Raw genomic sequence first — 14,307 nt, forward strand, 5'->3', positions numbered from 1 at the left:
GAGCTTTCCCACATCCTCCCAGGCAGGGCTCATTGTCTGTCGGGGCATCCAGCCTGCAGCAGCATGGAGCTGCTCAAAACCTTCCCTGAGAAGGTGGAGCCCTAAGCCTGGGCTGATGTAAGCTGGTGTAGCTCCACTGATGTCAGTCCAGCTTATCCAAACCAAAAATGTGGCTTAAAGTAAGTGAATCACTCTGCTGGAATGTAGCCAGCTCCCAAGCATACCTGTCCCATGGGATTGCTGAGAAGTGAAAGTTGCTTCCACCCTTTTTGACTGATAACCCACAAAGCAGCCACAAATCTGCCATGGAAGAAAGGCTGCAGTGCCATGTGCGAGTCCCTTTGCCCTCTGTAAAATGTCTCTGGTTTTGGAGAGGGGTAGAGATAGTCCCATTATTCATACAGCTCCATAAATAGACTCACACATCCATCTTTTGTCTTTAATTTTTTTTTCTTTTTTGAAATGTTCTGATTTCTCTGGGGGGAGCTCAACTTGCTGGTGCCAAGAGGCTTCTTGCAGTTAGGGGTAGGGCTGCAAGACCACAGGCTCCAAACTCCACACCAGAAGGGATAAGGAGATGGAGCAAGACGGAGGCAGGCTGCCAGGCACTGTGACCCTGGGGTTTCCCTGGGGTTGCCCATGTGTGAAATCACAGGATTTTTGCAAGGTGAGAGGCATCAGCAGCCGTGCTGGCTGGTGGAGCAGGAGCGAGCGCTGCCAGCCCGACCAAGCTGCGTCCTGGGGAGAGCTGCTGGGGTCGGAACGTGGAGTTTATTAACTCCAGATTTCTACAGAGAGCCTGGCATGCCAACAATAGGCTCTGAACACAAAGGATCCCTTGCAGATATAAATCAGGGGAAGGCATCTCCAAAGGCTCCTGCCAGCCTGAGTCACACAGCCCCAGTGCCAAGTGCCAGCTGCTGAGTGGCAGTGGGCCCACAGCTGAGTCACAGGCTCCCAGCTCAGGGGGCATCGCTGGTGTCCTGCTCAGCAAAGCCACTGGGAATGTGCTGTGCTCACTGCAGGGCACAGGGGTCCCACACAGAGGGCTCGTCCCTCACTGCTGGATGAAGGCAGCTTGGGCAGGTAGCTCCAGGGGAAAAGGAGGAGGTGAGCTACAGCTCCTGTGGTGGCTCAGCTGAGGAGAGGCTTTAGGGGATAGCTAAAGGGTTTGCCCCTGATGAAGGAAGTAGGGCAATGGCTATCACTGTCCCCATTTCATATCCCTCTGCCTGCTTGGAGGTCTTTAGAAACATCTTTATTATGCCACTTTGTCTGCAGGAACAGATGGAAAGGCTGGAAAGGTTATCTCCCACTGTGCTTGATACAGCTCCTCAGCTGGAAAGAAGCATCCCTGGAGCTGAGCCAGTACAGAGAACATGTGTGTGCACCCTTTGTGTGTGCTGGCACAGCATCAGCCTTCCTGAGGGAAGGATGGGAGCCTGAGCCTCCCCTCCTGTGGCTGCAGTGCACTCACACTCACCCAGCTGGCTGGCAGCTTAAAACCCTCCCAGCCCTGCTGGGAAAGGGACTGTTCCCTTTGTACAACATCCTTAAGGAAGGGTTGGTAGAGGGTTGGGAGCATCAGGAACAGCTGTCAGGATGGGGGAAACAGCAAACAGCCCTCTTGTTGTGCTCCCCTCTTGCATTGCAATGTTTCTCACCCCTTGGCTCCCCTTCAAATGCTGGTGGAGTTCACTGGCAAGTGAAATGTTTCTAGGGGGTAAATGAGTAATTGTTCCTTTATTGTTTGGTTTGTTTGGGGATTTTTGTTTGATTGCTTGTTTGACTACAGGGGAAAGACCATATTTGAGGCCTGATGCTAGGTCAGAATTGGAACTGGAACTTTAAAGATAAAGCCCCAAAAGGTCCTGTAGGGCTGGTCCCTCAGCCTTGTACTCAAGTCTAACACACCTGAGCACTGAACAAATTTCTTGCTGCTGCTGGGGAAATGTTTTGCTGTTCAAATCTGTCCTGAACTCACTACTTGTCTTGTCCTTTTTAATAGCTGATCATCTTGAACCTCCCCATTTTGCTTGGAGTATAATCTTTTCATGGGGGTGCTTTCCTGTTTGCACCCACCCTGCAGATCTTGATGTTAATCTTTGATTGGGACCTTGTTGGTCTTTCTGCAGAGTAAACAGAGTTATCATATGTGTCCAGAACCTAAAATTCAGGTGAGAGCAGCTTGTGTGGGTGCAGGGATGAGCATTGCAGAGACAGGCAGAATAAAGTTCAGTTATTTTTCTTTCCTTTTTGCACCACAGGACAAACCTTCCCCAAAAATGGAGGCTTTGCCACATGTTTTCTATAACCAGCCAAATAAAATATTATGTTTGTTAGCATTCTAGGTCAGAGAAATAACTCAGGCTCTGGGCTTAACATTTTTTTCTTCCTCACAGTGGCTTCTGCTGAATGATAAGCTTTAAAACTATATATGTGGGGCATCAGATCCTGACCCCCATTGCATCTGCTCTGCACTGCTGCAAAAAAACTTCCCAGCAAGAACAAAGTGAGCTGAGTTGGTTGCTGTAAGCACTGGAAAGTCTTTCTGCACTGAAACAGGGGAAAATCAAGCTGGAATGGACTGGAGTTATTCATAGAGCTCATTGTGTTGAGTAACCCAGTAATTTTCTTTAAAGATTTTAACTAGCTTTGTATATACATTTTCTGTTTTCACTGGTTAAAATTGATATTTTCTTTTAACATTAATTCAGTCTTGGCTAGCTTATTTATAAAAAAATCTGCATTGAATTTGTCCATAAGTATCCATCTCTGGAATTCCAATTTTGCCTGTTTTCCATTTTCTCACAACTTGACAGTAGTATGAGCTTTCCTATGAGGGATGAACCAATGGACCATGGAACAGAGAACAAGGTGGAAGTTTCAGTTTTCATTGCAATATAATATTAAAAATCATCAGTTTTTGTTGGGGGAGGATTTTGTTTTTGTTTTCCATTGAAACTTTTTCTTTGCTTGTGTTTTTCTGTTTTTAAACCAGCAAGAGGATTTCAGAGGCTCCATTTGCACATTTATCCTTAGGAATGATCATGCTGGGATCCTATTGAACACTGCAGGACAGCTGCTCCAAACTGCACTGCATTTCCCCTGACCATTATTCCCTCAATCTTTCCAAAGTCCTTCTCTTTCTGCCCCTGTGTGCCAGGCAGCTGCAAACCTGGCAGGCAGTGTGGATACCCAGTGCTAGAGGAAAATCCCAGGGAAGGAGGGTGCCAGCTGCACCTTCAGCCAGGACTTTGCTGTTTTGCCCCTAGTGAGGGAATTGTATTTTTTTTTAAATCCCTCTTGTCTCCTAGGTTCCCACAAGGATGCATGCTGTTCCCCAATGATTCTATGGATGCTGCTGTGCACCCACCCAAAGCCCACTGAGGAGGGTCCCTGCTGCTGTGGGGGGCTGTGGCTCCACCTCCTTTCCTCCTGGGCCCTTTGTGCTGCTGCCTTTGCTTCTTACCTGCTGTTTATAGTAAGCACTCGTCACAGATGTAAGCTCATTAATCACCCTGATTCCATTTATAGCTCTGTTCCTCTCTGTTCCTTTTCACAGCCCCCACCTTACTCACCGCTCTGTTCTCGGAATCTGGGCTTTGCTTTTATTTAAACTTGGAATGGATAAAGCATGGAAAATGGGAAATTTGGAAAGGCCCACTAATATCACAACGAAGTAGATGCAGGATACATTTAATATTGGACTACTTGGCCTAAAGTGTATTGGCAGAAGACTGGCAACAAAGCTGTTGCATTAAGTGAAATAGAGACCATTTATCCTCAGAGCTTAACAGGCACAGGGCAGACAAACAGGAGCCCTGTCACCCTCTTGGGATTTCTTGTGTCCTGCCACCAGCCCAGATTGCTTTACTGCCCTTAGCACTGGTCAGTGCAGGGCTGACCTTGGCCACCAGCCTGGCTGGGAGTCCCATGGGCAGCCCACAGGAGGAGGGGAAGGGTCATGAAATGTAAAACTCTCTGCAGAGGTGTTTGGGTGCCCAAACATGCAGAGAGGCACTTCTTGGCCTTTCAGAAGTGTTGTGGTTTGAGCACCTCTTCCCCCTCCTTCTCCACTGACCCTGGTGTCTGCAGAGCTGCTCCTCCTCCCCTCTCCTCTCCTCTCCTGCTGTAGTTATGTGTGGTTTCCTTTCCTTCTCACAAATGTCACAGAGGCATTCCTGTCACTCTTGATTGTCCCAGCTTTGGCCAGCAGCAGATCTACAGGAGAGAGGAGGAAAATTCCCATTTGAGGGCTCGAGTCTGAAGAGCCTGACCCACTTGGAGGCCTTGGGGAACATCATGGGGCACCTCTCTTCATGTCTAGGTTTCTAAGCACCTTGGCAAATCTGCTTCAAAGTAGTTCTTCTTTCTGTTGAGCAGTTTCTGCCCGCCCAGGCTGGGAGCAGAGTCTCAGCAGAGTCCTCCTGGCTGTGTGAAACTGCTGCCCTGCCACTGCAGCGTGAGGGTTGTACAGATCCCAGAGATGGCAAATGACCCCTCCAGCAGCATGGTCCTGGCTGACATGGGTTTGCAATAGGCCTGTCAGCAGCTGGAGAGAGCTCTGGTCCTGGAAAACAATGTCCCAGCTGCCAGGGTTGGGCTGAATTCTTTAATGCTTTGTCTGAACCTAATGTGCTGCAGAATTGCTTTGGGATGAGCTGTGCAGCCTCCAGTGCTGCAGTCCTGCTGCTTTGGAGCACGGACCTGCCTGCCCTGGCCCAGGAGGGGCTGCCAGGGATGGGCTGGCTTGTGGTCAGAAGTGACCAGTGCTGGTCAAAAGCTGCACAGACCTGCAAGTCTTTTGTATTTATATAATTCTGCTGGTCTCTTTCCACTGCTGAGTTTTAAATATCTGTTATAAGGCAGTGCTGCTTTAGTGGTGAGCCAAGTTTTTCTTCTAAAACACATGTTCCCTAAAAGCCTTCATCCTTTACTGCCTTTGTTCTGATTTATTGCCCTTGCCTTACCACATGTGCAGAGCACAGTGGAGGAAAAGCTACCAAACCCAATAAAGCAGTCTTCTCCTCCCTCTTCCCAGCCCACATGCATCAGGATTAACACCCTGATTAATTTATATCAAATGATTCAACAGTGAACTAACTTCTCTCTAATTTCTACCTGCCTTCATGTAAATGTGCTGATGAAGAGGATGTTGATAATGTGAGGCTATGATAAACCCAGAAAAAGCTACTGTGGAGAACTGAAAAAATGGGGTAGACATTAAATCCAGAATGGTGGTGAGATTAAAAAATAAAAATTGTTGACTGCCTTTTCTAAATAGGCATTTTGTGGATACAATTTTTATGTGCCTCTTATCAATACCTAAAATGGCCTTATCAACAGTTAAAATGGCCTAGAGAGGCAAAAACTCTATCCCACAAAATAAAGGTCACTTTTTGCTATCTCAGGGGAAGCATCAACACCCGAGGCATGCAATTGCTAGTAAAAGAAAAAACAAAGAAACCAAACCAACTGTGGAAAACTGAAATAAAAGAGTTGTAAAGCTTGTATGGCTCTATGAGATAGAAAAGTTCTTATTGAAGATTTTGTTTGGGATGCTCGATGGGAAGCATGTTAACTGTATTAGCTAACAAAGGAGGGCATTCAAAAGCCTCCTCAGAGGCATATTTGTCTTCTTTTTCTTTCTCCTTTTTATTTTCATTTTATTTTCCTCCTTTCTAAATGGAAACCAGCTTTCCCAGAAGAATGTTTTACAGAATCTGCTTCCTTGAAACCAGAATGAGGCAACAGCTGTGCTTGCAGCAAGTTGCAACACCTCCTTGCTGGATGGAGGCACATCTTGTCCCAAGTGGTGCTGGTAGCAAAAGCTCAGTGAAAGAACCTGCCTGCCTGGGGGCTGTTCACTCCTGAGGTGAGCTGGAGACACAATTGCACTTGGTTTCTTTGAAGGGAGAGCTGTACCCCACCCAAGGGCAATGAATGGAAGCTTTAGTAAATCTAGATAAAATCCTAATATGAAATGATCAGACTGCTGCTTTGATGAAATCAGAGCACAAGTGTTGTAAAATATGCATCTCTGAGCATCTTTAAAATCATAATGCAATTTTGATTTTAGACTGCTTGCAGGTCCAACTGAGCCATGCTTAAAGTCGTGTACTTGGTACCAAAGTCTAGTAAATTATTTGTGTTCCTATGTCTTGTGTGGTTCTTGGAAGCTTTCTGAATGTGCAAACTCTGTTTTGTTTAGGGGAAAAAAGGCAAAGCAAGCTTGCCTGCTTCTCACTGCTTGTGAGAAGGTCTTTCTCAGAAAGACTTAACAGCCTTGGGCCTTTTTTTGTTTTCTTAGAAAACAGGAAATGAATTTTAGTTCTGCAGTTGATTTCTTAAGTGACTTGCTTTCTACAGTCACTGGTTCTGGAATGCTGCAGAAATTATCTGAGGGCATTTTCAACACTTCAAAATTAAAATCAAATTGCTTGAAATCATGCCAGCATTTTAATGAAAATTATTTTCTTTAAACAAACACGTGAGGACTTTCAATATTTTTTTTAATCACAAGAGTATTCTTAACCTAAACACCTTTTCTTTGTGGTTTTTCAAGGACCCCATCTGCAGTGCTACAACCAGATGTGTCTTTGGATGAAATCAAATTCCAGATCTGCTCAGCTGAAAACTAGCTGAGTGAGGAACACTCATGTTCACCCAGCACGAAGCTGTAGGTAGGTGTGACTGCAAGCACCACGTCTGCCTCTGTGCCCACAGAAATGCCTGGGCAGAAACAGCAGAGGGGTTTTGCTGCATGGGGAAGGTCAGGCACAGGCTGGGCACTGTGCAGCTCCCAGGTTGCTCTCAGTCCATCCACAAATGCTTTTCACAAGTGCTGTCACTCCTTCGCTGAGAAGCACACGTGGCAGCAAAAGTGACCATGCAGCACAAGGGATTCCAGGGATTCCATGTGCTTCTCCAACATATTATATTTTCTAATATTCACTGGGAGATTAACCAAATTAGAGCAGGCTGCCTACAGGATAAATTCCCTAATAAAAATGTTGCAACATCCCTAACTTTCCTAGCCTTTTCATGCATCATAGGTAAACTCTTTAAAAAAGAGCTGGTGGCAAGGGGAACAGCCTAAGTCCTTAAGAACTCCCCACATGTAACCATTACAGTTACAACACTGCAACCTAGAGATCCTACAAACAAACAAAAAAAAAGCTACATAAAACCCTTTCAGCCTTATGGACATGGCAGCCCTTCAGATCATGGCACCAGGGGATTCTTCTTTGACACATATTACCATATATTCTGAAGATAAATGCTGTTACCCTCAGCTTGCTTCTGCTTTGCTCTCTGGGCCTGGCAGAGATGTCAGTGCAGATAGGGCCTCCCAGAGGCTTATGCTGGCCAGGAAAATGCTGGCTGGGAAAAAGATGTGGGATGTGCCCAAATAAGAAGAGTCTGGAAGGAGTTTGTGATGGTCTGTTATTTCACTATTAGCTAGGAGATGTGAAATTTCCTTTTCCAGATGAGCACATTTCGTGTTTTGCATAAGAGAGCAATTGCTTCTTGTAAGACTTAGCATTTCTGCTAATTTAATGAGCTATCCATACAAATGGACTGCATTAGTCATTGGACAGACCTTTTTCAAGTTCCACAAGCATGTTTTAGACCTCTTGATAAAGCCAGTAGCATGCTGGACTTCCACAAGCAGAAAGACCTCCCAAAGTATGCAAGTTATTCCTGGCATGTTGTATTCTCAACTTGTCAAGGAAACATGGATTATTTTTTACACAAACAGGCAAATCAAAATGGTTCCTTAGCAAGCTCCCATAAACATTCTTGGACCCTGAGAAGGAAAAGAATAAAGAAAAGTAAGGAAAAGAATTGCTTCTGAATTAGGTTTCTTAGATGGACGTGTTGTCACACATTCAGAAGTCCATTTGCACCAATTTGGACCTATGATGAATGGTGGAGGGAGTGAAGGATAAAATAGAAAGAACAAACAAGGGCATTAATTAATCTGGATATTCTATACTTGAGTGGATTATTTTTTCTTTTTTGCCCATACTGTGAATTTATCTTCAAATGTAGACTGAGATGAACCGCAAACACTTTTGGAAGTTCTTTTAATAGCTGTTGATTGAAAGGTGATGTGAAGGTGCTGAGAGGGAAAGGATCTCTGGAGCTGAGTGGGCCAGTGTGGAAAGGACAGGCCAACATCTTGCTGGAAACCACAAAGCAGCACAGCAGCAAAACCCCTGGAGTGCCCTCAGCTCCCCTGACACTTTAGCACACAAATTTGGCCTTAGATCTCACAAACACTGGAGCTTTTTTGAAACTGCTTGTGAAGGATTACAAATGCTGAGTGCAGTTTCTAGACAAAGACAGTAAGATATCACAGCTCTGGCCCTAGCTCGGTGTTTTATGTCTGAGCTTGTGTTACCGTGTAGGGTCCCTATGCATTAAAATGCCTCAGCCAAAACCCAGTTCTGACACTCACCAAATAATCCTGTGATTTACCACAATCCTGTGATTATGGTAAGACAATAAAAAGTACTGCCTGGCCTCAGCATTTTTCCCATTTCAGTGTAAAGAACTGTTTTTCCACACAGTGAAGGGATTTTTAACAGAAAAGAGGTGTAAAGCATGCATAAACAGTGACACTTAATGTGCATCCTCATCCATAGCTCCTTCTGTGGGTCGTGTGGTTCCATGCCATCCTGGTTCCATGCTCATGCTCAAATTCAGGAACAGCTCCTGCTGCTTGGGCTTGGTGCAGACTCAGCCAGCAGCCTTGAGCTTCATTTTGGCCCAGCCACTGCCATTAATGCAATGGTACCAATAACTATCAATAATGATACCTTCACTCGGTGGGAGGGTGCTTTTATTACAAGTACTTCATCCCAGGAGAAACAGAAAAGGGGAAGAGGGGACTTTTGTGCAGCCAAAACCTGCAGCAAGTGGGTGCTGCTGGGTTTGGTGCTGCAGGGCTGGGGCCTGGCTATGAGCATCCCTGGGGTCCCTTCCAGCCCAGCTCATCCTGGGAGCTGGACATGAGCATCCCTGGGGTCCCTTCCAGCCCAGCTCATCCTGGGAGCTGTCAGTGGCTCCTCACCACAGGGACACAGCTGCTGTGTGAGGTGCATTGTGGCTGCAGGAAATCAAAGTTCACACTGCCTCCTTCTCTGTTTTCCTTCTATTTTTCTAACCTTACACCTCAAATTTGCCCTCTCTCCTCTGACAGGCCTCAACAAGAAGCTTTGAATGTGGTGACAGCAGTGAGAGAAAATAAGACAAGTACCTCCAAGATGTAAAAAATACTACTGTTACTTCCTATTGTTCATCTGAATCTCCACTCCTGAGAACGTGAGTTAAATCCTAAATTTTCCTTTCTTTTTAGGCAGAATATCCAGCAAGTTATAAAAACAGCATCACAAGGAGGTCCTAAGATGGGGCTTGCTCCAGTTTTCCTGCTGAGCATGTGTTTAGGAATTGCTGCTAAAAAAAAGTCAGAGAGGATGGTAGTTCTGTGCTGTCACATGGCCTGATACAGCACAGAATCTGCTTAGCATTCCTGAAGGGAAATTACCCAGTGCTGCAACTCACAATTTATAATTGGTTGCATATTAATAGCTAAAAAAGGCAATAAAATCCGCTGTGCGTTTAAAAAAAAAAAAATTGTAAGCAGGAGTATTACAAGCTGAGCAGTGAAAATCTGGAAGACTTCTTGGCTGGAGCAGGGCTGTGTGCAGCGTTGTTTCTCCTGTATTAATTACAAGCAATTTTAAATCATCTCCTTCCTTCAAGGAAGGATTTTGTTAATTTTAATCTTGCTGGCGTGATACTCTCTTGCAACCTCTCCCTTGTGTCATAATAGTGAGACATGCTGCCTCTTTTGTCCCTGCCCTTTGGGAAACACAGTTACTGCTGCTCATTGCCTAACCCTGCTGTTGTGACCATCAGTACACCTCCCTTGAAAGGAAAAGAAACTAAAACTCAGCAGCAGGATTGTTCTTCCCTGCTCCGAGTTCACTTTTATTTGTTGTATTTAAGATAGATTGTGTGAGTGCCTCAAGAAAATTGGGGGTTTAAAATGTATGGTGCTGTATTAGAGTAGAAAGCTTGTTATTCAGCACACTACTTATTTCTGAGTCACTGTATTTATAAAATGTCATGTAATAACTACTTCACCACCATGAAAAATAAATAGTGCAAAAGCAGGCACTTTATGATTTTGACATTTTGGTGTATAAACATATTCCCGAGTCTCTCTGGGGGCTACTGGGAATCTGATCATGTTTTTATGACATCTAAAAAAAATGACATTGCATTTCCTAATCTGTAACACTCCATATGCATCGTTAGTGCTGAGCATTTTATTACAGCCTCAGTGGCTTATACTGCAAGTGTCAGCTGCAAAGAGAAAACCCACAAAGCTGGGGCTGTGGAACTGGGGGGGCACGAGAGGGTAAAGCCTTGCAGTGCACACCTCAAAGCCTGTGGGCCACCTGCAATGGCAGATCCCAGGCAGATCTGCTGGGACACCAGAATTCCCCTGCAGCTTTTCTCATTTCAGGATGGATTGCAAAGCCCTTGCTGAAGGAGGGCCTCCTGCTCAGACTTATCTCTAGAGGGTAAGTGAGGCTGGGGTTCTGTGTGAATGACCTGTTAACTCCAGAGTAACTGGGACACCTCGAGTGACACTCTGGGAGGGAGTGCAGAGGGGAAGGAGGATGGGCTGCTGCCCCAGGTTCTGAGTGGTCCTGCATGGTCCCTGAGAGCAATGGTGGATGCTTAGCAGAATGTGCGACTTCAGAAAATGCTGTGCCTGAACCCAGGCCTTCTGTGCTCCTCTGCAAAGCCTGCTTGGTGTTACTTAAGTTGTGAGTCATTTACTCAAATGCTGGGAGAAGTGTCTTTTGAAATAAGTTATCCAGCACTTTTTGGGAAAGGAGCAAGGGGTGAGGAAGCAGTCACAGCTTCAGAAAAACTCAAATTTGTCACGAAAATGACAGTGAGAAATGAAAATGGGAGGAAGCCATTGCTGCTGGTGGGTGATGGTGTCAGTCCTCCCCTTTCTGACACAGTGCAGGACAGCAGCCTCTTGCCAGAGCTGCTCCACGTGTACGTGAGTACAGAACTGGCCCCTGACCTGTGGGGATTCCTCTGGAATCCTCTGATTCCTTCCCCCTCAGGGAAATCCCAGGGCCCTCCCTTGGACACTTAACCACAGAGTTCTGCCCACCTGGGCTGATAGAAAGCTCTTCCTCATGGGCTTTTGCTTAACACTGATCATCCCAGTTCCTTTCCCCATATGTCCCACCTACCCTGGTTTCCCTTTCCCTGTTTCCTCCTGGCTTGTGGTACCCCTTCCTCCCTGAAAGCCGACACCCTCTGCCCTGCCCTTGGTACCGCCCCCATCTCTTCCCCTACTTAAACCTCGTGCGGAGCACCTGATTTCTCTTTTGTCTCTGGTTCCCTTTTGGGGTGCTGAAGTAAACCTCGCTGAACTGGCCATACAAGAGGCCCATCTGCCTCTCTTCGCTGAGCTAGCCAGGGTAAGTGTGCTGTGTGTGGACTTGACTGCCTTCCTGGGTGCTTCCCCGAGTGGCTTTTCCTCAGGAGATGCTCATTGGGAAATGGGTAGCAGCAGCCACCACCTAAACCCCCATGCTGCTGTGGCTTCCTCTGAATTTACAGCAGCTGGCAGGCTGAGGTGACACATCCTCTCCTCAGTGCTTTCTTCACCTGTTGGCATTAAAAAATTACAAGGAGCGTGGAGTGTGATCTACCATACATTTTGCTGGAAGTGGTGAAATTATTTATCCTTTTCACATTGGGATAGACTGGTTATCCTTAGAACAATCAGCCCCCTGAGCTGGTAGGCAGGGAGCAGAAAAGACCCCCTGTGATGTAGCAGAAGGTAGGTGGTGACCTGCTGTGCCACTTAGATGCTCACAAGTGTGTTGGGCAGAATGGGATTTCCCTGAAGCACCGAGGGAGCTGCTGGGAGGGCTCACCAAGGCACTCCCCATCCATCATTCCCCACCAGCCCTGGCTGTCCCTGAGGTCCCGGGTGACTGGAGGTTGCTCAGATCTTGGGTGTGAGCACAGGGCACTCACAGCACAGGCAGGGCATCAAGGACAGCCAGGATGGGCTTAGGAAAGGCAGCTCCTGTCTGACCAGCCTGATCTCCTTTCATGACCAGCAGTAAGTGCCTTGTTGAACACGGTAACCAATGAGTGGACATGGCACTCAGTGCTGTGGTCTGGTTGACAAAGGTTGAACTTGATGATCTTGGAGGTCTTTTCCAACCTCAATGATTCTACGAGGCTATGATGTTATGTTGTATTTATTTTCTGACTTTTCTATAAATACAAGTAGCTATTAAGAATGTCTCTGACTATTATATCCAAGGATAAGTGTTTGAGATACATGAGAGATACTCAGGGAATTGGTAAATCCTCAGTAAAAAAAAATGTCCTGAGATCAATTTCCTGATTCAGGAGTGAAGTCGTCATAGCATATAAAATGTAATGTGATTGTCCATAGCCCTAATAAAATCTTGAATTTTCCACCAAGCCTTTCATCTATAAAAATCAAATTTATCTGGCATTTGTCTGCATTTTGAAAGGGATAGGGATTTTTTGAAATGGATATGATAGTAATCCTTTATGGTACGTTAATATAGCAGAACAATAATTTGTTGCGTTTTCTTCACACAGAAACAATCAGCTTGGAAATGTGCATAATAATTGTCTTTGTCCTTCATTGTCACAGGCTATTAGCTAATGAATTTAAGCTGTACTTGGCTCTTGCTCCAATAAGAAAACTACATTAGAGATCTTGTAGCCTTGGTATTATATAAAACCTTTCAGTGGGTTTTATTTTAGTCTCGCTGAGGTGATGTTGCCGTGGGCTGAGGAATGCATCTCAATTTTGTGGTGAGCAGTGAGGTCAGCATGGATTGATGTAGTGGGTCAAGCAAGCTGAAGGACATCTATAGCTACTGAAGCTGCCAGGTGCCAGACCCTCTTTTTTTGGTTCCTTATACTTTAGCCAAACTTTTCATGCCTGCTTCTGTGACAGTTTCTGGTTCATCTTTTGGCTGGGAGGATTTGCTCAACTCATTCCAGTATTACCAAGATTCATAATAGGAAAAATAAGTAGTTTGGGCAATGCTTTAAATAAACAACAGGCTCACGTTGAGTTGCTCAGTTTTACTGCCTATACAGTTTGCCCACTCAACAAAGAGGCTGGCAAAAGAAAATCCTGTGATGGAAGAAGTGCCTGAGCAAACAGGAGCTGTTGCTGCTGCCCTGGACACAGGGACCTGTGTGGGCATTGCTCTTTGGGATGCCAGCTGCTGCAGCCTCCAAGAGGCACTCCCTGTGCCCAGCCACGCTGGGACACACCAGGCCCCCCGTGACTCTGCCCTTGTCCCCAGCTGTGTCACACTGGGGAGTGACACCCCATTCCTGCTGCTTGCAGGAAAGAAACAACCCATGAGTTCAGTTGGGTTGCTGCCACCTTTGGGCTGCCAGAATGGTGTGCAGAACAGCAGGAGCATAAGGCAAAATCCATACCACTGTCATTTGTGTTTGGCATCTTATGAGAAAAAAGGACCTGAAACTTCTGGGCATTACTTTGTATCTGAGCTTTTAGCTCATGGATGTCTTGGAAGGACAATGGATGGTCAGTGTGGGATAAATGTCTGCTGCAGGCAATCTCAGTAGAACATTGTTCCTCAACATCATTCTGTGCCTGTTCAGGGATTATTGCTTCTGCACAAGCCGTGACCCACAGCAGTCAAGAGCTGGCTGCGGAAAACATGGTCAAGTTTTGCTGTGTCCTGCAGACAGAGATGACCCCAGGCAGCTGGCAGTGCAGGGTGCAGCACCTGCAAAGTCCTGTGAGAAATGGGTTGGGATTGCCACTCCTGTTAACAGGCACCATTTGCTTCCTTCCCTCTTTTCATCTCCAAACCCGGACTCTGAGCTTTCCATGGCCTGCAGCCCCACATTTGGCTGTCCCATGTGCCTCCTCATGTTTTGATGGATAGTGCAGGAGATGTTCTGAGTGCTATGCCCCAAGGCAGGGTGCACAATGAGCATTGCTGGTGGCAGAAGCAGTGGCTGGAAAGCTTTGATGCTCCGAGGTGTGCAGGGGGCAGGTGCCAGGTAGCAGCAATCACCCGTTTTCCTAAACCAGCAGCACTTAGAGCCCTTCTGACAGAGGTTGACTCACCAGAAGTAAATTCAATATGCATGAAAGGACTCTTGTTCTTCCTCAGTGGAGAGCATAAAGACATACTGTCAGACAAATTAATCTCTCTCTGA

General features: G+C 46.1%; 1 protein-coding gene and 2 long non-coding RNA genes across 3 annotated transcripts in view; 2 read left to right on the forward strand and 1 right to left on the reverse strand.

The window, feature by feature from the left end:
- LOC116183354 (uncharacterized) overlaps positions 1–14,307 on the reverse strand; it is a 48,572-nt gene that overhangs the window by 25,883 nt on the left and 8,382 nt on the right. The gene's annotated exons all lie outside the window — the stretch shown is intronic.
- Positions 6,581–10,647, forward strand: LOC144246028 (uncharacterized). Its single transcript, XR_013339632.1, has 3 exons — positions 6,581–6,686; positions 9,212–9,333; positions 10,544–10,647. It is a non-coding gene; the product is annotated as an uncharacterized LOC144246028 (long non-coding RNA).
- EHBP1 (EH domain binding protein 1) overlaps positions 11,447–14,307 on the forward strand; it is a 211,109-nt gene continuing 208,248 nt past the window's right edge. The window contains exon 1 of the mRNA XM_021555826.3: positions 11,447–11,525. The gene's annotated coding sequence lies outside the window, so the exon portion shown is untranslated. The remainder of the gene's footprint in view (positions 11,526–14,307) is intronic.

Source organism: Lonchura striata, chromosome 3 (genome assembly GCF_046129695.1).
Source record: "Lonchura striata isolate bLonStr1 chromosome 3, bLonStr1.mat, whole genome shotgun sequence".
Lineage (NCBI taxonomy): Eukaryota > Metazoa > Chordata > Aves > Passeriformes > Estrildidae > Lonchura > Lonchura striata.